The 24,096-nt window shown below is 37.4% G+C and overlaps 1 protein-coding gene and 1 long non-coding RNA gene across 9 annotated transcripts in view; one reads left to right on the forward strand and one right to left on the reverse strand.

Annotated features, from left to right (window-relative positions):
- The window catches only part of PKIB (cAMP-dependent protein kinase inhibitor beta), a 246,094-nt gene that overhangs the window by 38,082 nt on the left and 183,916 nt on the right, over positions 1–24,096 (forward strand). The gene's annotated exons all lie outside the window — the stretch shown is intronic.
- On the reverse strand, positions 958–2,128 carry LOC144340273 (uncharacterized). The gene is made up of 2 exons (XR_013416178.1): positions 1,654–2,128; positions 958–1,479 (listed from the first exon to the last, which is right to left on the reverse strand). It is a non-coding gene; the product is annotated as an uncharacterized LOC144340273 (long non-coding RNA).

Consider the following 24,096-nt stretch of genomic DNA (forward strand, 5'->3'; position numbering starts at 1 on the left):
TCTCAAGCTCTCTCTGTAAATGCATGATGTGGACTGAAAGTTTATGCCCCCCCCCCACCAAATTTATATTAGTTTCATGCAAATGTAATTGTGGTTTCAGACCGTGAATTTTAAATCATTATAACTAAGCTTAAACACATCTTTATTAATCAAAGTAGGGACCATTACAATCAACACATTTTTTTGCCAATGAGAAATAAGTTTGTTTAGTCCTGTAGCATAAAAATTCATGCTTTGGGATTGGATGAACTCTTGGAAAGCATTTTCTGCATCCTACTGATTGTGGAAGGATTTTCCCTGCAAAAAGTTGTCGAGATGCTTGAAGAAGTGGTAGTCAGTTGGTGAGACATCAGGTGAATATGACGGATGAGGCAAAACTTTGTGGCAGAATTTCTTCAACTTTTGAAGCACTGGTTGTGCGACATGCAGTCTGGCATTGTCGTGGAGAAGAATTGAGCCCTCTCTGTTGACCAATGATGGCTGCAGGTGTTGCAGTTTTTGGTGCATCTCATCGATTTGCTGAGCATACCTCTCATATGTAATAGTTTCGCTGGGATTCAGAAAAGTGTAGTTCCAAACAGTGACCACTACCTTTTTTTTGGTGCAAGTTTGGCTTTGGGAAGTGCTTTGGAGCTTCCCTTGGTCCAGCCACTGAGCTGGTCGTTGCCAGTTGTTGTATAAAATTCACTTTTTGTCACATGACACAATCCGATTGAGAACTGTTTCATTGCTGTTGCATAGAATAAGATGACATTTCAGGCCGGGCGTGGTGGCTCATGCCTGTAATCCCAGCACTTTGGGAGGTCAAGGCAGGCGGATCACAAGGTCAGGAGATCGAGACCATCCTGGCTAACACGGTGAAACCCCGTCTCTACTAAAAATACAAAAAATTAGCTGGGCATGGTGGCAGGCGCCTGTAGTCCCAGCTGTTTGGGAGGCTGAGGCAGGAGAATGGTGTGAACCCAGGAGGCGGAGGTTGCAGTGAGCTGAGATCGCACCACTGCACTCCTGCCTGGGTGACAGAGCAAGACTCTGCCTCAAATAATAATAATAATAACAACAACAAAAGAAGATGACATTTCAAAACGATGATATGCTTGATTTTCCGTTAGTTACTGAGGACTGAGGTACCCACTTATCGAGCTTTTTCACCTTTTTGATTTGCTTCAAATGCCAAATGACCGTAGAATGGTCGACATTGAGTTCTTTGGCAACTTAATGTGTAGTTGTAAGAGGATCAGCTTTGATGATTGCTCTTGGTCCTTGTCAATTTCCGATGGCTGGCCACTATGCTCCTCATCTTCAAGGCTCTCATCTCCTTTGCAAAACTTGAACTGCCACTGCACTGCACATTGTTAGCAGTTCCTAGGCCAAATGCATGGTTGATGTTGTGAGTTGTCTCTGCTGCTTTGCGACCCATTTTGAACTCGAACCAAAAATCACTTGAATTTGCTTTTTGTCTAACATCATTTCCATACTCTAAAATAAACATAAACAGCAAGTAATAAGTCATTAGCAAAAAAAAAAAAACCCATAAAGCGAGAAATGCACATTAAATTGATGTACAACATAACCACATTTATTTAAGAATGTATTCTAATATCAAATGGCAAATTTAAACAATGCAAAAACTGTAATAACTTTTGCACTCACCTAGTATATTGGATCCTCACCAGAAGGTTGTGGTATTAGGAGATGAGGTCTTTGAGAGGTAATTATGTCACGAGGGTCGAGCCCTTGTGATTGGGATTGGCGTCCTGAAAAAGAGAGATATGAGAGAGACCCTAAGCCCCATTCACCAGGTGAAGTTAAAGTGAGAAGATGGCTGTTAATGAGGAAGCAGGTCCTTACAAAATACCTAATCTGCTTTGATCTTGGACTTCTATGCTTGCAGAATGGTGAGAAATATATTTCTGTTTTTTATAAGTCACCTACTTTATGATATTTTGTCATACTAGTCAAATGAACTAAGATAATGCATTACCTTCTTTGTTGCTTTCTCAGCATATATCAGCCATTTTTCCTCAGGCCGATTCAAGTTTATGAAGAAAGTCTCTGTCAAAATCTTTCTGCTAAAATACTGAACACGTTTATTTCCATGGGAGGAAGCAGGCAGAATCCTGCCACACATTTATCTTTAGGGGCTTCTTCATTACTGCCAGCAGTGTTGACGAATTGAACTTTCATAAACTCTCCTATCAGAGATCTCTCTAATGAATTCCATATCTAATTTCTAAACATCTTCCATGGCAAATTCTTGGTTAGAGAGTTGATGCACTGTGATTACAATCTTTTCTGCTCTTCATTTAAATCTGAACTAAAATGTATCTGTATCCTTAGGCTCAGAACTCAAATTTCCTTTCCATTATATTTTACCTTCAAGGAAGCACTGAAAGTAAACACATTACTGTCTAGGGTAAGAAAAAGTGACTTCTTAATTGTGACACATGAACAAACAAAACCACATAGCATAAAATTTACCACCTTCACTATTTTGGAAGGGATTTAATTACTTTTATTATATTATTTTTAATAACTTTTTTGAAGTATAATTTACATATTATACAATTCACCCATTTAAAATGTATGGTCCAATAGTTTTTAGTGTGTTCACAGAGCTCTGCAACCGTCACCGCAATAAATTTTAGAAGATTTTTGTCATCCAATAAAAGCTCCATAAACATTAGCAGTCACCCTTCCTTTACCCCATACTCCCTCCCTCTTCCCCCTACTCCCTCCTCTTCCCCCACCTTCCAGCCTCAGGCAATCACATCTCTAGTTTCTGTATGTGTGCCTAGCCTATGCTATATAGTTTTTTTCACTTTTCTTATCTCACTATGACTGTGTATCCTTTGACAAACATTTTCTCACCCCCTCCAACCAACCAAGCCTCTGGCAACCACCATTCTATTCTCTCCTTCTACAAAATCAGCATTTTTAGATTCCACATATGCCAGCAATTATGTGGTATCTGTCTTTCTGTGCCTGGCTTATTTTATTTAAAGTAATGTTTTCTAGCTTCATCTATGTTGTCACAAATGACAGGACTTTATTTTTTATTTTTTTAAATTTTTGAGATATAGTCTCGCTGTGTTCCTCAGGTTGGAGTGCAGTGGTACAATCTTGGCTCACTGCAACCTCTGCCTCCTGGGTTCAAGCAATTCTCCTGCCTCAGCCTACTGAGTAGCTGAGACCACAGGCCCATGCCACCACACCCAGCTAGTTTTTGTATTTTTAGTAGAGACAGGGTTTCACCATATTGGCCAGGCTGGTCTCGAACTCCTGTCCTCATGTTCCGCCCACCTTGGCCTCCCAAAGTGCTTGGATTACAGGCGTGAGCCACTACACCCAGTCAGGATTTTATTTTTATGGCTGAATAGTATTGTACTATGTATATATACTGCATTTTCTTTATCCATTCATCATTTATGGACACTTACGAGTGCTGTGATAAACCTGGGAGTGCAGATGTCTTTTTGACATGCTAATTTTAGGTCCTAAGTGTACATACAGTTCAGTAGTGTCAAGTATATTCACATTTGTGAAACAGATCTCCAGAATTTGTAATCTTGCAAATCTGAAACTGTATACCCATTTCTGTCTCCTCCTCCTTCCCTCTGTCCCTGGTATCAAAAGTAATCACTATTCTACTTTCTATAAGTTACTCTACTTTTGATACTTCATAAAAGTGGAATCATATAGTATTTGTCTTTTTGTGACTGGACTATTTCATTAAGCATAATAATGCCCTCAAAGATCATCCACGCTGCAGCACATGTCAGAATTTCCTTCCTTTTTAAGGCTAATATTCAATTGTATCTGTATACCGTATTTTGCTATCCATTCATCTATTGATGCACATTTGGGTTGCTTCCACCTCTGAGTTATCGTGAATAGTGCTGCAATGAACATGAGTGTGCAAATATCTCTTCAAGATCCTGCTTTTGATTGTTTTGGATAAATAACCAGGACTGAGATTGTTGGATTACGTAGTAGTTTTAATTTTAATTTTTTAATACTGTTTTTCACAGTGGCTACACCAATTTGCATTTCCATCAATAGTGCCAATGGTTACAATTTTTTCACACCTTTGTCAACACTTGTTATTTTCTGGTTTTATTTATTTATTTGTAGGTAGTCATTTTAATAGATGTGAGTTGATACATCATTTAAGTCTTGATTTGTATTACTCCATGATTAGCAATGTTAAGCATCTTTTTATATACTTGTTGACCATGTGTATATTATCTTTGAAGAAATGTCTATTCAAGTTCTGTACCCATATTTTAACTGGGTTATTGGATTTTTTGTTGTTGAATTGTAGGAGTTTGTTATATATTCTAGATATTAATCTCTTATTATATGTATGATTTATAAATATTTTCTTTCTGTAGGTTGTCTTTTCACTCTGTTTATGTCCTTTCCATTCCATAGGTTGCCTTTTCATTCTCTTGATTATGTCCTCTGATTAATACAAGTTTAAAGTTTGGTGTGGTCTCATTGTCTATTTTTGCTTTTGTTGCCTATGCTTTAGGTGTCATATCAAACATTATTGACAAATTCTCTGTCATGAAGATTTCCCCCCATGTTTTCTTCTAAGACTTTTATGTTTCTTGCTTTTATATTTAGATCTTTGATTCATTTGAGTTAATTTTTGATATGGTGCAAGGTAAGAGTAACTTTTTTCTTTAGCATGTAGATATCCCATTTATTAAACATCATTTGTTGAAGAAACTGTCTTTTCCCCATGAAGTGGTCTTGGCACTCTTTTTGAAGATAATTTGACCATATATTTAAAGGTTTATTTCTAGAATCACTGTACTGTTTTATTGGTCTGTTTGTCTGTCTTTATGCCAGTCTCCCCCTGTTTTGATACTATAGCTTTGTAGTATGTTTTGAAATAAGAAAGTGTGAGTCCTCCAATTTTGTTCTTTCCAAATAGTTTTGGTTATTTGAAGCCCTTTGAGATTTTATTGAATTTTAGGATGAATATTTTATTTCTGCAAAAAATTATTAGGATTTTGATAGCATTTTGGTGTACAGGTTTTTTAACTCCTTGGGTAGCCTTATTCCTTAGTATTTTTAAAAATGTTATTATAGATAGAATTGTTTCCTTAATTTCCTTTTTGGATTATTCTTTGTTAGTGTTTAGAAATGCAACTATTTTTTGGTTTGAGTTCATATCCTGCAACTTTACTGAATTTATTAGTTTTAATTGTTTTTCTTACAATTGTTAGCATTTTTTTTTCTTTTTATTTATTACACTTAAGTTCTGAGATACATGTGCAGAGCGTGAAGGTTTGTTACATAGGTATACATGTGCCATGGTGGTTTGCTGAACCCATCAAGCCATCATCTACATTAGGTATTGCTGCTAATGCTATCCCTCCCCTTGCCCCTGACCCCGGGATAGGCCCCAGTGTGTGATGTTCCCCTTCCTATGCCCATATGTTCTCACTGTTCAACTCCCACTTATGAGTAAGGACATGTGATGTTTGGTTTTCTGTTTCTGTGTTAGTTTGCTGAGAATGATAGTTTCCAGCTTTATCCATGTCCCTGAAAAGGACATTAACTCATTCTTTTTTTATGGCTGCATAGTATTCCATGATATCATATGTGCCACATTTTCTTTATCCAGTCTCTCATTGATGGGCATTTGGGCTGGCTCCAAGTCTGCTATTGTGAATAGTGCTGCAGTAACCATACATGTGCATGTATCTTTATAGTAGAATGATTTATAGTGCTTTGGGTATATGCCCAGTAATGGGATTGTTGGGTCAAATGGTATTTCTAGTTCTAGATCCTTGAGGAAGCACCACACTGTCTTCCACAATGAACTAGTTTACACTCCCACCAACAGTGTAAAAGCATTCCTATTTCTCCACATTCTCTCCAGCATCTGTTTCCTTTTTAATGATCGCCTTTCTAACTGGAGTGAGATGGTATCTCATTGTGGTTTTGATTTGCATTTCTGTAATGACCAGTGATGATGAGCTTTTTTTCATATGTTTGTTGGCCGCATAAATGTCTTCTTTTGAGAAGTGTCTGTTCATATCCTTTGCCCACTTTTTTGTGGGGTTTTTCCTTGTAAATTTGTTTAAGTTCCTTGTAGATACTAGATATCAGCCATTTGTCAGATGGATAGATTGCAAAAACTTTCTTCCATTCTGTAGATTGCTATCACTCTGATGATAGTTTCTTTTGCTGTGCAGAAACTCTTTAGTTTAATTAGATCCCATTTATCAATTTTGGCTTTTGTTGCAATTGCTTTTGGTGTTTTAGTCATGAAGGCTTTGCCCATGCCTATGTCCTGAATGGTATTGCCTAGGTTTTCTTCTAGGGGTTTTATGGTTTTAGGTCTTACGTTTAAGTCTTTAATCTATCTTGAATTAATTTTTGTATAAGTTGTAAGGAATGGGTCCAGTTTCAGTTTTCTGCAAATGGCTAGCCAATTTTCCATACACCATTTATTAAATAAGAAATCCTTTCCCTATTGCTTGTTTTGGTCAGGTTTGTCAAAGATCAGATGGTTGTAGATGTGTGGTGCTATTTGTGAGGCCTCTGTTCTGTTCCATTGGTCTATATATCTGTTTTGGTACCAGTACCATGCTGTTTTGGTTACTGTAGCCTTGTAGTATAGTTTGAAATCAGATAGCCTGATGTGTCCAGCTTTGTTCTTTTTGCTTAGGATTGTTTTTGCTATACAGGTTCTTTTTTGGTTCTGTATAAAATTTAAGGTTATTTTTTTATAATTCTGTGAAGAAAGTGAATGATGAGAATAGCACTGAATCTATAAATTACTTTTGGTAATATGGCCATTTTCACAATATTGATTCTTAGACTCCATGAGCATGGATGTTTCTCCATTTGTTTGTGTTCTCTGTTATTTCCTTGAGCAGTGGTTTTTAATTCTCCTTGATGAGGTCCTTCATATCCCTTGTAAGTTGTATTTCCAGGTATTTTATTCTTTTTGTAACAATTGTGAATGGGAATCCACTCATGATTTGGCTCTCTATTATTGGTGTATAGGAATGCTTGTGATTTTTGCACATTGATTTTGTAGCCTGAGAATTTGCTGAAGTTGTTTATCAGCTTAAGGAGTTTTTGGGCTGAGATGATGGAGTTTTTTAAATATATAATCATGTCATCTGCAAACAGAGATAATTTGGCTTCCTCTCTTCCTATTTGAGTACACTTTATTTCTTTCTCTTGCCTGATTGCCCTGGCCAGAATGTCCAATACTATGTTGAATAGGAGTGGTTAGAGAGGGCATCCTTGTCTTGTGCTGGTTTTCAAAGGGAATGCTTCCAGCTTTTGCCCATTCGGTATGATATTGGCTGTGGGTTTGTCATATTAGCTCTTATTATTTTATACATTCCATCAATACCTAGTTTCTTGAGAGTTTTTAGCATGAAGGGTATTGAATTTTATCAAAGGGTTTTCTGCATGTATTGATATAATCATGTGTTTTTTGTCATTGTTTTTGTTTATGTGATGGATTACGTTTATTAAATTGCATATGTTGAACCAGCCTTGCAACCAATGGGATGAAGCCAACTTGATCATGGTGGATAAACTTTTTAATGTGCTGCTGGTTCAGATTGCCAGTATTTTATTGAGGATTTCTGCATTGTTGTTTGTCAGGGATATTGGTCTGAAATTTTCTTTTTTTGCTGTGTCTCTGCCAGGTTTTGGTATCAGGGTGATGCTGGCCTCATAAAAAGAGTTAGGGAGGAGTCCCTCTTTTTTGATTGCTTTGAATAGTTTTAGAAGAAATGGTACCAGCTCCTCTGTGTACCTCTGGTAGAATTCGGCTGTGAATCCGCCTGGTCCTGGCCTTTTTTTAGTTGGTAGGCTATTGATTACTGGCTCAATTTCAGAACTATTTTTTGGTCTATTCTGGGATTCAACTTCTTCCTGGTTTAGTCTTGGGAGGGTGTATGTGTCCAGGAATTTATCAATTTCTTCTAGCTTTTCTGGTTTATTTGAGTAGAGGTGTTTATAGTATTCTTTGATGGTAGTTTGTATTTCTGTGAGATCACTGGTGATATTACCTTTGTCATTTTCTGTTGTGTCTATTTGATTCCTCTCTCTTTTCTTCTTTATTAGTCTGCCTAGCAGTCCATCTATTTTGTTAATCTTTAAAACAAAAATAGCTCCTGGATTCCTTAAATTTTTGAAGGGTTTTTGTGTCTCTAAGTCCTTCAGCTCTACTCTGATCCTAGTTATTTGTTGTCTTCTTCCAGCTTTTGAATTTGTTTGCTCTTGCTTCTCAAGTTATTTTCATTGTGATGGTATAGGGTTAATTTTTCTTATCTTTCCTGCTTTCTCCTGTGGGCATTTAGTGCTATAAATTTCCATCTAAACACTGCTTTAGCTGTGTCCCAGAGATTCTGGTATGCTGTGTCTTTGTTCTCATTGGTTTCAAAGAACTTATTTATTTCTGCCTTAATTTTACTTACCCAGCAGTAATTCATGAGTATATTGTTCAGTTTCCATGTAGTTGTGCAATTTTGAGTGAGTTTCTTCATTCTGAGTTCTAATTTGATTGCACTGTGGTCTGAGAGACTGTGTTATGATTTCTGTTCTTTTGCATTTGCTGAGGAGTGTTTTACTTCCAATTATGTGGTCAATTTTAGAATAAGTGTGATGTGGTGCTGAGAAGAATGTATATTCTGTTGATATTGGGCTAGAGAGTTCTATAGATGTCTATTAGGTTCGCTTGGTCCAGAGCTGAGTTCAAGTCCTGAATATCCTTGTTAATTTTTTGTCTCATTGATCTGTCTAATATTGACAGTGGGGTGTTAAAATCTCCCACTATTATTGTGAGGGAGTCTAAGTCTCTTTGTAGGTCTCTAAGAACTTGTTTTATGAATCTGGGTGCTCGTATATTGAGCAAATGCATATTTAGGATAGTTAGCTCTTCTTGTTGAATTGATCCCTTTATCATTATGTAACGCCATTGTCTCTTTTGATCTTTGTTGGTTTAAAGTCTGTTTTATCAGAGTCTAGGATTGCAACCTCTGCTTTTTTTTTTTCTTTCCATTTCCTTGGTAAATCTTCCTCTATCCCTTTATTTTGAGCCTATGTGTGTCTTTGCATGTGAGATGGGTCTCTTGAATACAGCACACTGATGGGTCTTGACTCTAACCAATTTGCCAGCCAGTGTCTTTTAATTGGGGGCATTTAGCCCATTTACTTTTGAGGTTAATATTGTTATGAGTGAATTTGACCCTGTCATTGTGATGCTAGCTGGTTATTTTGCCCATTAGTTGAGGCAGTTTCTTCATAGTGTTGATGGTCTTTACATTTTTTGTGTGTTTTTGCCTTGGCTGGTACTGGTTTTTTTCTTTCCATATTTAGTGTTTCCTTCCGGAGCTCTTTGTAAGACAGGCCTGGTGGTGACAAAAGCCCTCATCATTTGCTTGTCTGTAAAGGATTTTATTTCTCCTTCACTTATGAAGCTTAGTTTGGCTGGATATGAAATTCTGGGTTGCAAATTTGAATTTTGGCCTGTCTTGCTAGGTTGGGGTAGTTCTCCTGGATAATATCTGGAGGTGTGTTTTGTAGCTTGGTTCCATTCTCCCCATCAGTTTCAGGTACACCAATCATACGTAGGTTTGGTCTCTTCACATAGTCCTATATTTCTTGGAGGCTTTGTTCATTTCTTTTCATTCTTTTTTTCTCGAATCTTGTCTTCATGCTTCGTTTCATTAAGTTGATCTTCAATCTATGATATCCTTTTTTCTGCTTGATCAATTCAGCTATTGATACTTGTGTATGCTTCATGAAGTTCTCGTGCTGTGTTTTTCCGCTTCATCAGGTCATTTGTGTTTTTCTCTAATCTGGTTATTCGTTAGCATTTCCTGTAACCTTTTATCAAGGTTCTTAGCTTCCTTGCATTGGGTTAGAACATGCTCCTTTAGCTCAGAGGAGTTTGTTGTTACCCACCTTCTGAAGCCTACTTCTGTCAATTCATCAAACTTATTCTCTGTCCACTTTTCTTCCCTTGCTAGTGAGGAGTTGTGATCCTTTGGAGGAGAAGAAGCATTCTAGTTTTTGGAATTTTCAACATTTTTGCACTGGTGTTTCCTCATCTTCATGGATTTATCTCCCTTTGGCCTTCGATGTTGGTAACCTTCAGATGGGGTTTTTGAGCGGTCATCCATTTAGTCGATGTTGATGCTATTGCTTCCTGTTTGTTAGTTTTCCTTCTAACAGTCAGGCCCCTCTTTTGTAGGTCTGCTGGAGTTTGTTGGAGGTCCACTCCAGACCCCATTTGCCTGGGTATCACCAGCAGAGGCTGCAGAACAGCAAAGATTGCTGCCCGTTCCTTCCTCTGGAAGCTTTGGTCCAGAGCAGCATCTGCCAGATGCCAACTGGAGCTCTCCTGTATGAGGTGTCTGTTGACCCCTGATGGGAGGTGTCTCCCCGTTGGGAGGCACAGGGGTCAGGGACCCACTTGAGGAGGCAGTCGGTCCCTTAGCAGAGCTGTAGTGCTGTGCTAGGAGGTCCGCTGCTCTCTTCAGAGCCAGCAGGCAGGAACATTTAAGTCTGCTGAAGCCACACCCACAGCTGCCATTCACCAGGTGCTCTGTCCCAGAGAGATGGTAGTTTTGTCTATAAGCCCCTGATGGGAGCTGCTGCCTTTCTTTCGGAGATGCCCTGCCCAGAGAGGAGGAATCTAGAGAGGCAGTCTGGCTACTGCCGCTTTGCAGCGCTGCAGTGGACTCAGCCCAGTCTGAACTTCCCAGTGACTTTGTTTATACTGTGACGGGAAAACTGTCAACCCAAGCCTCAGTAATGGCAGATGCCCCTTCCCCCACCAAGTTTAAGTGTCCCAGGTCAACTTCCGACTGCTGTTCTGGCAGTGAGAATTTCAAGCCAGTGGATCCTTAGCTTTTTGGGCTCTGTTGGGGTGGGATCCACTGAGCAAGACCACTTAGCTCCCTGGCTTCAGCCCCGTTTCCAGGGGAGTGAACGGTTTTGTCTCTCAGGCGTTCCAGGCACCACTGAGGTACAAGAAAACCAAAGCAAACAACAACAACAACCACCACAACAACAAAAAACTCCTGCAGCTAGGTCAGTGTCTCAGTGTCTGCCCAAACAATCACCTAGCTTTGTGCTTGAAACTCAGGGCCCTGGTGGTGTAGGCACCAGAGGGAATCTCCTGGTCTGTGGGTTGCAAAGATAATGGGAGAAGTGTAGTATCTTGGCTGGATAGCGCCATCCCTCATGGCTTCCCTTGGCTAGGGAAGGGAGTTCCCCAGCCCTTTTTGCTTCCTGGGTGAGGCAATGCCCCCTACTGCTTCTGTTCACCCTCCCTGGACTGCACCCAGTGTCTAACCAGTTCCAATGAGATGAGCCAGGTACCTCAGTTGGAAATGCAGAAATCCCTTGCCTTCTGCATTGATGTTTCTGGGAGCTGCAGACTGGAGGTGTTCCTATTTGGCCATCTTGCCTGGAGATAGCATTTTTATATTATAGGGTCATGTCTGAGGACAGAGAATTTCATTAATTTAATAAATTTAATAATTTACTTTTTTCCCCAATTTGGATATCTTTCATTGTTTGTTTTGATTAAGGGCTCTGGCTAGGACATCCAATACTATGTTGTATAAAACAGTGAGACTGGGCATCCTTGTCTTTTTCTTCTAATCTTAAATGAAAAACTTTCAGTTTTCACTATTAAGTATAATGTTAGCTGTGAGCTTTTCATAAATGGCCTTTATTATGTTGAGGCAGTTTCTTTGTTCCTGTGTTGCTAAGTGTTTTTAAAAATTATTATTATTATGAGAGTGTGTCAAATCTTTTCAGATGCTTTTTCTGCAATTGAGATATTCCTGTTGTTTTGTCCTTCATTCTGTTAATGAAGTGTATTACATTAATCTATTTCTGCGTATTAAATTATCCTTGCATTCCAGGAATAAATCCTACTTGTTCATGGTTGATATGGTTTGGCTGTGTCCCCACCCAAATCTCATCTTGAATTGTAGCTTCCATAATACCCACACATTGTGGGAGGGACCCAGTGGGAAGTAATTGAATCATGGAGGTGGGATTTTTTTGTGCTGTTCTCATGATAGTTAATAAGTTTCATGAGATCTGATGGGTTTAAAAAGGGAAGTTCTTGGGAGACTGAGGCAGGTGGATCACCTGAGGTCAGGAATTCAAGACCAGCCTGGCCAACATGGTGAAACCCCATGTCTACTAAAAATACAAAAGTTAGCTGGGCGTGGTGGTGGGTGCCTGTAACTCTAGCTACTTAGGAGGCTGAGGTAGGAGAATCGCTTGAACTTGGGAGATGAAGGTTGCAGTGAGCCGAGATCAAGCCGCTGAACTCCAGCATGGGCAACAGAGTGAAACTCTGTATCAGGACAAAAAAAAAAGGATGTTTCCCTGCACAGACTCTCTTTCCTGTCACCATGTAGGATGTGCCTTTGCTACTCCTTCACCTTCTGCCACAATTGTGAGGCCTCCCCAGCCATGTGTAACTCTGAGTCCATTAAACCTCTTTTTCTTTACAAATGACCCAGTCTCAGGTGTTTCTTCATAGCATTATGAAAATGGACCAATACAATGGCTTATACCCTTTTTAATGTGCTGTTAAACTTGGTTTGCTAATATTCGTAAATTGTTGATTTTTGAATCAATATTCATCAGGGATATTGGTCTATAGATTTCTTCTTCTTTCTTCTCTCTTCCTTCTTCTTCCTTCTCCTCCTTCCTCCTCCTCCTCTTCATCCTCCTTCTTCTTCTTTCTTCCTCCTCCTCCTCTTCCTCCTCCTCACCCTCCTTTTTTTCGTTTCCTCTTCCTCCTCCTTCTTATTCTTCTTCCTTCTCCTCCTCCTCTTTTTCTCCTCCTCCTCCTCCTCCTCTTCTTCTTCTTCTTCTTCTTCCTCTTCTCCCCCCCTCCTCCTCCTCCTCCTCTTCTTCTTCTCCTCCTTCTTCTTCTTCTTCCTCCTCCTCCTCCTCCTCCTCCTCCTCTTCGTCGTCGTCGTCGTCGTCTTCTTCTTCTTCTTCTTCTTCTTCTTCTTCTTCTTCTTCTTCTTCTTCTTCTTCTTCATTGTCATCATCATCATAGTTGTCTACAGTGCCTTTGTCTGGCTTTGGTATCAGGTAATGCCTCATAGAATAATCTTAGAAGTGTTCCCTCCTCTTCACTTTTTTGGAAAAGTTTTAAAAGAATTGGTGCTATATCTTTAAATGTTTTATAGCATTCTCCAGGGAAGTCATCTTTTCCTGGGCTTTTCTTTGTTAGGAGGTTTTTGATTACTGATTCAATTTCTTTACTTTTCATTGACCTGTTCAGATTTTCTGTTTCTTCATGAGTTAGTCTTAGTAGGTTTTATGTGTCTAGGAATTTATCCATTTTTTTTAGGTTATTCAATTTTTTGGTATGTACTTGCTTATGTTATTCTTTTATAGTTTTAAATATGTGTGGCATCAGTTGTAACATCCCCTCTTTATTTCTGATTTTAGTTGTCTTCTTTCTTTTTTTTAACATAATCTACTTAAGAGTCTTTCCATTTTTTTGATCTTTTGAAAAACATCCTTTCGTTTTGTTGATTTTTTTTTCCTATTGTTTCCTTATTCTCACTTTATTTATCTCTGCTCTAATTTTTATTATTTTTTTCCTTCTACTAATTTTGGGCTTAGTTTTTTTTTTTCCTAGTTTCTTTAGGTGCAATGTTAGGTTGTTAATTTTTTCTTTTTAAATGTATGCATTTACAGATATAATCTTCTCTCTTTGCACTGCTTTCACTTCATTCCATTAAGTTTTGGTATGTTGTATTTTTATTTTCCTCTGTTACAAGGTATTATGTAATTCCCTTTGTTACTTCTTCTTTGATCCATAGGTTATTTAAGAGTCCATTGTTTAACTTTCACATATTTGTAGGTTTTTTAGTTTACCTTGTGCTTTTTATTTACAGTTTCATTCTATTGTGATTTAAGAAATACTTTGTATGCTTTCAGTAAACTTGAAATTGTTGAAGATTTGTTTTGTGGCCCATTAAACCTTCATTTTCTGCCTTAATATGTAGTCTATCTGGGGGAATGTTCTATGTGCACTTGAGAAGAATGTATATTCTACTGCTGTTGAGTGGAATGTTCTGTATATGTCTGTTAGGTCCAATTGGTGTATACAGACATACCTTGGAGATATTGTGGGTTCAGTCTCAGACCACAATATCACAACGAAGCAAGTCACAAATGTTTTGGTTTCACAGCACATATGTTAACTCTATACTATAGTCCATTAAGTGTGCAATAACATTATTTCTAAAAAGATGTACACACTTTAATTAAAAAATACTGTATGGCTAAAAAATGCTAATGATTATCTGAGCCATCAGTGAGTCATAATATTTTTGCTTGTGGAGGGTCTTGCCTTTATGTTGATGGTTGCTGACTGATCAGGGTGGTGGTTGCTGAAGGTTGAAGTGGCTGTGGCAATTTGGTAAACTAAGACAACAGTAAAATTTGCTACATCAATTGACTCTTTCATAAAATATTTCCCTGTAGCATGCAATGCTTCTTGATAGCATTTTACCCTATAGTAGAATTCTCTTAAAATTGAAGTCAAATCTCTCAAATGCTGCTACTGATTTATCAACTAAGTTTATGTAATTTTCTAAATTCTTTGTTGTCATTTCAATAATGTTCGTAGCGTCTGCACCAGGAATAGACTCCATCTCAGGGAACTACTTTTTTTTTGTTCATTCATTAAAAGCAACTCTTCATCATTCAAGTTCGATAATGAAATTTCAGCAATTTTGCCACCTCTTTCCGTTCCACTTCTACTTTTGTTCTCTTGCTATTTTTACCACATTTTTAGTTATTTCCTCTGCTGAAGTCTTGAACCTCTCAAAGTTATCCATAAGGGCTGGAGTGAACTTTTGCAAATGTATATTAATATTGACATCTTGACCTCTTCCCATGGATTACAAATGTTCTTAATAGCATCTAGAATGGTTAATTATTTCCAGAAGGGTTTAAATTTACTTTGCCCAGATCTATCAAATGAATCATTCTTTGTGGCAGCTATAGCCTTATAAATGTATTTCTTAAATAATAAGATTTAAATGTTGAAATTACCCCTTGATCTATGAGTTGCAGAATGGATGTTGTGTTTGTAGGCACAAAAACAACATTAATTTTCCTGGACATCCCCATAAAAGCTCTTAGATGATTAGGAGCATTGTCAAGGAACAGTAATATTTTAAAACAAAATCATTTTCTTTGAGCAGTGGGTCTCAACAATGGGCTTAAAATATTCAATAAGCCATGCTGTCAATTAATGTGCTGTTATCTAGGCTTTGCTGTTTCATTTATAGAGTACAAGCAGAGTAGATTTGGTGTAATTCTTAAGGTCTCTAGGATTTTCAGAATGGTAATGATTCTACAAAACGGTTTTCAAATGGTAAATCAGCATTGGTTTCTAGCTAAAGTCACCAGCTGTGTTAACACCTAATTAGAGAGTCATCCTCATTATGAGAGTCAGTGATTTTCTCTTTAGCTCTGAAAGTGCTAGATGGCATATTCTTCCAATATAAGGTTGTTTTGTCTACATTAAAAATCTGTTAAGTGTAACCACCTGAATTAATGATCTTGACTACATCTTCTGGATAACTTGCTACAGTTATTGCATAAGTAATTGCTGCTCCATCTTGCACTTTTATGTTATGGAGATAATTTCTTTCCTTCAACCTCATGAACCAAACTCTACTAGCTCACAGCTTTTCTTCTGCAGTTTCCTTACCTCTCTTAGCCTTCATAAAATTGAAGAGAGTGAGGATCTTGCTCTTGATTAGGCTTTGGTTTAAGGGAGTGTTCTGACTTGTTCGAAATATTCAGATCAAACTGTCTTCCCTTCAGTAAGAAGGCTGTTTTCCTTTCTTATTATTCACGTTTTCACTAGAATAGCAGTTTTCATTTTTTTTTTATAAGAAATTTTTTTGCATTCACAACTTGCTAACTGGCACAAGAGGACTAGCTTTTGGCCTATCTCAGCTTTGGACATGCTTTTCCATTAAGTTTAATCATTTGTAGGTTTTGATTTCAAAGGAGATAGGTGCACATTTTTCTTTATTTGAACATTTAGATGCCATGGCAGAGTTTCTATTGACCTAATTTCATTATTTTTGTGTCTCTGAGAATAGGGAGTTCCAAGGGGATGCAGAGAGATGAGGGATTGCCTGGTCAGCAGAGCACTCAGAACATATACAACATTTATCAATCAATTGCACTGTTTTATATGGGCATGGTTTGTGGGGCCTCAAATAGATTATAATAGTAACATCAAAGATCACTGACCACAGATCACCCTACAGATATAATAATAATGGTTGAAATATTGTGAGAATTACTAAAATGTGACATGAGGCACAAGGCGAGCGCATACTGTCAGAAAAGTGGTTTCAATAGGTTTGCTTCATGCAGGGTTGCCACAAACCTTCAATTTGTGAGAAACACAATATTTGTGAAGCAAAATAAAGCAAACTGTAATAAAATGAAGTACATCTGTGTTATTTAAATCCCCTGTTTTCTTATCGATATTCTGTCTGGTTATTCTATTCACTATTGAAAGTGGGGTATTCCGGCCGGGCGCGGTGGCTCACGCCTGTAATCCCAGCACTTTGGGAGGCCGAGGCGGGCGGATCACAAGGTCAGGAGATCGAGACCACGGTGAAACCCCGTCTCTACTAAAAACACAAAAAATTAGCCGGGCACGGTTGTGGGCACCTGTAGTCCCAGCTACTCGGGAGGCTGAGGCAGGAGAATGGCGTGAACCCGGGAGGCGGAGCTTGCAGTGAGCCGAGATCGCGCCACTGCACTCCAGCCTGGGCTGGGCGACAGAGCGAGACTCCGTCTCAAAAAAAAAAAAAAAGAAAGTGGGGTATTGAAGTCTCCTACTACTATTTTGCTGTTATCTCTCACTCCAATTGTGTCAAAGTTTGCTTTGTTATATTTTTATTTGGAAACTTGGAGATTTGGTGCATAAATACTTAGGATTATTATATCTTTCTGGTAAAGTTACTCTTTTATCATTCTAAATGCCCTTCTTAGTCTCCTATAACAGTTTTTGATTTGAAGGCTGTTTTGTCTGCTATACCAATATTAGGCACTAGTACAGCCACTCCTGCTGTTTTTGGTTGCCATTTGCATGGAGTATCTTTTCCTATCTTTTCACTTTCATCTTACATGTGTCTTAGATGTAAAGTGAGTTTCTTTTAGAAAGCGTATAGCTGAGTCCTATGTTTTTTATCCACTCAGTCAATCTAGGTTCTTTGATTGGACAGTGTCTTAGTATTCTCAGGCTGATAAAACAAAATACCACAGACTGGATGGCTTAAACAATACAAATTTATTTCTCACAGTTCTGGAGGCTGGGAAGTCTGAGATCAAGGTCCCCCTGCATGGCTGGGTTCTGATGAAGGCCCTTTTTCTAGCTTGCAGCCAGCTGTCATCTTGCTGTATCCTCATATGATAGAGAAAGAAAGAGATCTAATATTTTCCTCTTCTTCTAAGAACATTAATCTGTTGGCCAAGTGTGGTGGCTCATGCCTATAATCCTAGCACTTTGGGAAGTCAAGGTGGGAGGATCACTTGAGATCAGGAGTTCAAGATTAGCTTGGGCAACATAGCAAGACCTCATCTCTACAAAAATTAAAATAACTAGCTGGGCATGGTGGCACAAGCTTGTAGTCCTAGCTACTTGAGAGACTGAACTTAGGATTTCAAGGCTGCAGTGAGCCATGATCATACCATTGCACTCTAACCTGGGTGACAGAATGAGACCTTGTTTCTTTAAAAAAGAGAAAAAAGAAAAAACGGAAAAAAGGACACTTAATTCTCATGACCTCATCTAAACCTAATTACCTCAAATGATTGCACCGCTAACTACTGTCACATTTCGGACTAGGGCTTCATGCGAATTTTAGGGTAACACAAACATTCTGTGTATAACAAATAGTTGACTCTATTTACACTTAAAGTAATTACTGATGGTAGAAGAATTACAATTGCCATTTTGTTAACTGTTGTTTGTATATCTTATAGCTTCTCTGTTTCTCCTTTCTCTCTGTCATCTTTTGTGTTTTGTTGATCTTCTGCAATGATATGCTTTGATTTACTTCTTATTTCCTTTTGTATATATTACATAGATTTTTCTTTGTGGTTTTCATTGCAATTGCATAAAACATCTTAAGTTATGGCATTTTATTTTAAACTGATAACAAGTGCGTTTAATCACACACAACAACTCTACTTCTTAACAGTTCCACCTCCCCTACTTTATATTATTGTGGTTACAATTTACATTTTCATATATTGTATTCTCACTAATATGACTTTATAGGTTTAGAATTTTTGGTCATTTAAATTTTATGCATCAAAATTACAATAATACAAGTTACGATATTTGTCTATAAATTTACCTTTATGAGAGTACCTTATATTTTCACATGGTGTCAAATGGTTTTCTATTATCCTTTTGTTTCAACTTGAAGGACACCTGTTAACCTTTCTTGTAAGCAGATTTGCTTGGTCTGGGAAAATCTTAATTTCTCATTCATTTTTGAAGGATGGGATGTTTTTGCTGGATAGAGTATTTATTGATGATAGTTTTGTTTTCCTTTCTACACTTTGAATGAGTAATTCTACTTCCTTCTAGCCTGCAAAGTTTCTGCTGAGAAATTCCCTGATAATCTTATGGAAACTCCTTTATATGTGATGAATCTCTTTTTTCCTTTCTGTGTTCAAGATTCTTTCTTTGCCTTTGGCTTTAAACAGTTTGATTATAATATACATCTGTGTTGCTCTCTTGGGATTTATATTGGTTGGAGTTTTTTCAGTGTCTTGAATTCACATGTCTATTTCTTTCTTCAGATCTGGGGTATTTTCAGTCATTATTTTTTCAAATAAGCTCTCTCCCCCTTCTTTCTCTCCTCTCCTCCTAGTATTCTCATAGTGTATATATTGGTTCACTTAACAATGTCCCATAGGCTCTTTTCACTTTTCTTTGCTCTTTTTTATGTTTGATTCTCTGATTCAATCATTTCAACTGACCTGTCTTCAAGTTTGCTCATTATTTCATCTTACTCATAAAGTCTGCTGTTTAATTCTTTAAAATACATTTTTAGTTTAATTATTGAAATTTTCAGCTCCAGAATTTCTATGTTTAAAAAAAATAATTTCCATTGACTTATCTATATTCTAATTTTGATCGCCGGTTGTTTTTGGTTTTGTTTAGTCATTTATCTGTGTTCTCTTTGAGTTCATTGAGTATTTTTATGACAATTATTTTAAAATCATTTTTAGACAGCTCATAGATTTATGTTTCTTTAGAATTAGTTTCTGGAGTTTGTTCCTTTGATTGTGCCATGTTTTTTTCTGTCTTTCTATGCCTTGTAATTTGTTTGTTTGCTGGGATTTGGGAATTTGAAAAAAACAACCACCCTCTCCCAGTTGTGTACTGCCTTCAAGCAGGGGAAGACTTTGCCTATGAGCCTAGCTGGAAGTTAAAGAGCTTCAAACCTTTTATGATCTCTGGCTCTCCCTGGTGTTTTTCTGAGGAACTGCAGCTCTAACATGCTACTAGCTTCTGTTTTCAGCAGCTTCCAAACCCTCCTAGTGAGGTGAGAAAGAGATCAGTCCCCAAGACAGCACTTAGATGAAACAGAACACTGGAAACATGGTCTACTCTTCTGTTTTTGGCAAAAGCCCCAGTATGGGAGAGGAGTTCTTTCTAATTGTTCTATATTACGCCGTTTAGTGGGAGACCCATGAACAGACACATCAAATGCTGCAAAGTTCCTTACTTCTTTCTTTGAAATCCTGTCTTGGTTTTACAATGGCTTACTTAAGTGATGTATCTTCTCAACTTGTCTCTATGATTCTCACAGGGTCTTCTGTTATTGTCAACTCAATGTCTATGAGGGAAGGAGAACTTGTAGCTTTCTAGTCGGTCATCTTGCTGAAATGACCTTAAGAATGGGTGACTTTAAAATATCATACGTGTATAGAAAAAAATCTGAACGTTGTAAGGGAGTTATATAAAACTTGAATTATTGCCTCTTTAATATTACAAAAGAAAATATGTATGTGAAATTTTTTGAAAACATGGGAATTCTCTGTAAATGCAAAATTAGTTTCTGCTGCCCCGTCATGTCCACATGTGCAGATGAATCCTTTAGAGATTGAAAAATATGCTGTCATTATTGCTGGATTGTTCTACGACTCTTAAAAGTTTGGAAGTTCAGGCACACAAAGAGTAACAGGAAGAGGGCATTAACTAGATGATTTCATCATTGTAGTTACCTATAAATCTTCTACTTCATTTTACAGGAAAGAAACCTTCATATATCCCAAACTGATTTATCAAATTCAGACTCAGTTTTCCTCTTTTTCATCTGAAAACCACTACTTGTGGACACTTAAACTTGTTAGTTCTTTAAATGTTCTTTATTATTCTTCCTGGGATACAGCATAATTGCTTCAGTTTCCTATGCCGCCTTCTCCTGGTTAATTCCTACTCAGCTTTTGAGACCCATCCCGGGTGTTTCCACCTCCTTGCACTCCTCACCTTTCACTTCTGGTAAGCGTTTTTCCTAACTATGAGCTAGATGTACCTTTTATTTTCCCAGGGATAGCACATTGTTCTCCAATTGTCTGTATTCTTATTTCTTTCACATACTAGATTGTGAATTGCATAAGGCTGGGAATTTGTCTTTTTAATCTTTGTGGCTTTAGCACTCAGCATTGTGCTTGGCACAAAGTAGCTTAATAATTGTCTGTTGAATGAATGTAGGCAAAAAGACAGATCTGCATTTAAATCCTGGCTGTTCCACTTGCCAGCTCTATGATGCAATGTTACTTGACTTTTGTGTAGCTCTATGATACAGCCTTACTACATTTTCAGTCCTTTAGTTTTCTCATCTCTAAAATTAGCTTGACGCCTCTATAAATGTTTGCTGTGAGGATCAAGTGAGAGCTTCAGTGTAGAACATTTATGCAGCCTCATAGATAACAAACAGGCAGTAAATGGTAGCTATAATGTAGCTTGTTATCCTTAAATTGCAGATAACAATTAACTAAGGTGAAATGAGAAAAATAAAGATGTTTACATGCTTCCAGCTAGTTTAATCAACATACTCGAAGATGGGGAACTAAGTAATTAATTCCAAATGTGTATCTTTCAGCAAATTAGTTCTCTATCATTCTTTTATTTATTTAATACTTTATTAAATGGTTACATTTTTAGCGGTTTCCTTTTTTATAAAAACCTTTTTATTGTGGTAAAATACACAAAACAAAAATTGCCTTTTTAACCATTTTTTTAAGCAGACAAGTCATTAGCCTTAGGTGCATTAACATTGTTGTGTAATCATCACCACTATCCATCTCCAGAATAAAATTCTGTACACATTAAAGAGTAACTCCTCATTTTCCCATTCTTCTCCAGCTCCTGGCAACTGCTATTCTACCTTCTTTATCTGTGAATTTGACTATCCTATATATCCTATATAGGTAGAATCAAATAGCATTTGTTTGTGAGTAGTTTATTTTGCTTAGCATAATGTTTTAAAGGTTTATCCACTTTGTAGCATGTGTTAATCCCTTCCTTTTTCATGGCTGGATAATATCCCATTGTATTTACATACCACATTTTGTTTATCCACTCACCCTTTGACAGACATTTGGGTTATTTCTATTCTTTTGGCTACTATGAATAATGTTGGGTGCACGAATATCTCTTCAAGACCCTGCTATAAATTTTTTTTGAGTATATACCCAGAAATAATGGGAATGCCGGATCACATGATCATCCTGTTTTGATTTGCATATCTCTAATGACTAGTGATCTTGAACATCTTTTCATAGGTTTATTGAACATTTGTATATTTTCTTTGGGGAAACATCTATTCAAGTCCTTTGCCCAGTTTTTAGTTGCTTTTTTTGAGTTGTAGTAGTTCTTTATATATTTGGGTATTAACACCGTAGCAAATACACAATTTGCAAATATTTTCTCCTGTAGGCTGCCTTTTCACTCTCCTGATAGTGTCCTTTGATGCACAAAACTTTTTATTTACTTATTTATTTATTTATGAGACAGAGTCTTGGTCTGTCGCCCAGACTGGAGTGCAGTGGTATGATCTTGGCTCACTGCAACCTCCACTTCTGGGTCTCCAGCAATCCTTCCACCTCAGCCTCCCAATTAGCTGGGACTAAGGCGTATACCACTGTACCTAGCTAACTTGTGTATTTTTTGTAGAAATGGGGTTTTGCTGTGTTGCCCAGGCTTGTGTCGAACTCCTGGGTTCAAGCCCACCTTGACCTTCCAAACTATTGGAATTACAGGTGTGAGCCACTGTGGCTGGCCCTTATCTAATTTTTAAATGTACACCATCAATACAATTTCTGGTCTGAATAATGTATATAAAATAAGTACTTGGCAAAGAAATGATTTTCTCTATTGTCTCACATTATAGTGCATTTTCTTTTTCAGAGTTTAAGAGACTTAATGTACTGTTTTATTTGTAGAATCTTCTTGCTTATGTTTTAAAATGAATGCGAAAACAACAACTTTATTTTGAGGTGAGTTTATTTTGAATTGGATTCTTCAAGAAACAAGAGCAATTTACAACTCTAATGCTAACTCGTGAGAACATTGCCTGACTGTATTCAGATAATGTTTAAATTTTGCTTCCTTTCTCATATGTCTGCCCTTTCCTGTTATTACTGTTTTTCAATTGATCTATGCCTAAAATCTTATCTCTATATTGTATGGTCCTCAGATCTTCTACCTCTTACTTCCTATCTTCTATACATATTCTTTAGGCTTCCCACTTCCTGTCCCTTCTATCAGCCATCTTCTCTGTCTTTATTTTATGCTTATCACATCTTGTATTTTGGAAACTTCTACCCACTTACCTCCTCTCTCCCCCACCTGCCAATATATATAAACTTCATCTGTGACCTGATTACTTCTCAAAGAATCTATTTTTTAACTAATGACAGCAATAATAATATTAAATGATAAACGAATCTATGCCCAGGTTCTGGTAAATTATATATTTTATATATAATATATATATTACTAATATATATGATATATTATATACAATTGAGGCCAACCTTACAATCACCCTAGTTACTGGCTGAGATGACTTTTCTACACCACAGCACAGGGAGATGGACCCACGTATAGCATGATAATCTCTCTTGTTGTGAGAACATAGATTGGAATTTTGGTTAGCTGAGGCAGATGTGCTAAATGTAGTTATGCATGAATAAGGTGAAATTTTATGAAGTAAAGAAGAATTGGTCATCTTTAGGTTAAGCATTTCCCTGAGTTCACATAGGGCCAAGAGGTTTCAAATTCTGAGTATCCAGAGTAAAAAGATCTCATTGTACGCAGGGAATACGATAAAGACCCTGGAAACATGGCACTGTGGTAGAAGGGCTAAACTAGCACTAGCACGGAGGCTACTCAAGCCCCATCATACCAATGCATAAAAGCAAGTCTCAAAAGATTTATACTGGTTCACAAATAACTACCAACCAAATACAATACTTTCATTGGAAAACTAATATAATACAATATATAAAATCATCTCGCTATTTTGCCCTGGCTGGACTTGAGCCACTGAGCCAGGTGATCCTCCCACTTCAGCCTCCCAAGTAACTAGAACTACAGACAGGCACCGCTGTGCCAGGCTCCTCGTTTTTGAATGAGAAAGGATTCAGGAAGGGTAACTTTAAATGAAAAGTATTGATATTATTTCTATATATGTGGGATTAATAAAAATGAAGGCCAAGGAAAGAGTTTCAGTGAATATTCATTTATATTTTCTCCAGATTTGTGATATGCTCTTCCTTCAACACACATGTGTTACCTCATACAGGTATTTCATAGTTGCTATAATGCATTCATAATGGTCAGTTCTGCTCTTAGTGAAAATAGATGCATTTTTAGTGTTGGGGTAATTTATAGAATACCCTCAACCTGTCCTGTCTCTCTCTTCTCTCTCTCCTTTACATCTAACTGTGGAGATCTCTTTTTAATCAATCTACATCTGCAGAACAAGTTTT

Source organism: Macaca mulatta, chromosome 4, assembly GCF_049350105.2.
Source record: "Macaca mulatta isolate MMU2019108-1 chromosome 4, T2T-MMU8v2.0, whole genome shotgun sequence".
Lineage (NCBI taxonomy): Eukaryota > Metazoa > Chordata > Mammalia > Primates > Cercopithecidae > Macaca > Macaca mulatta.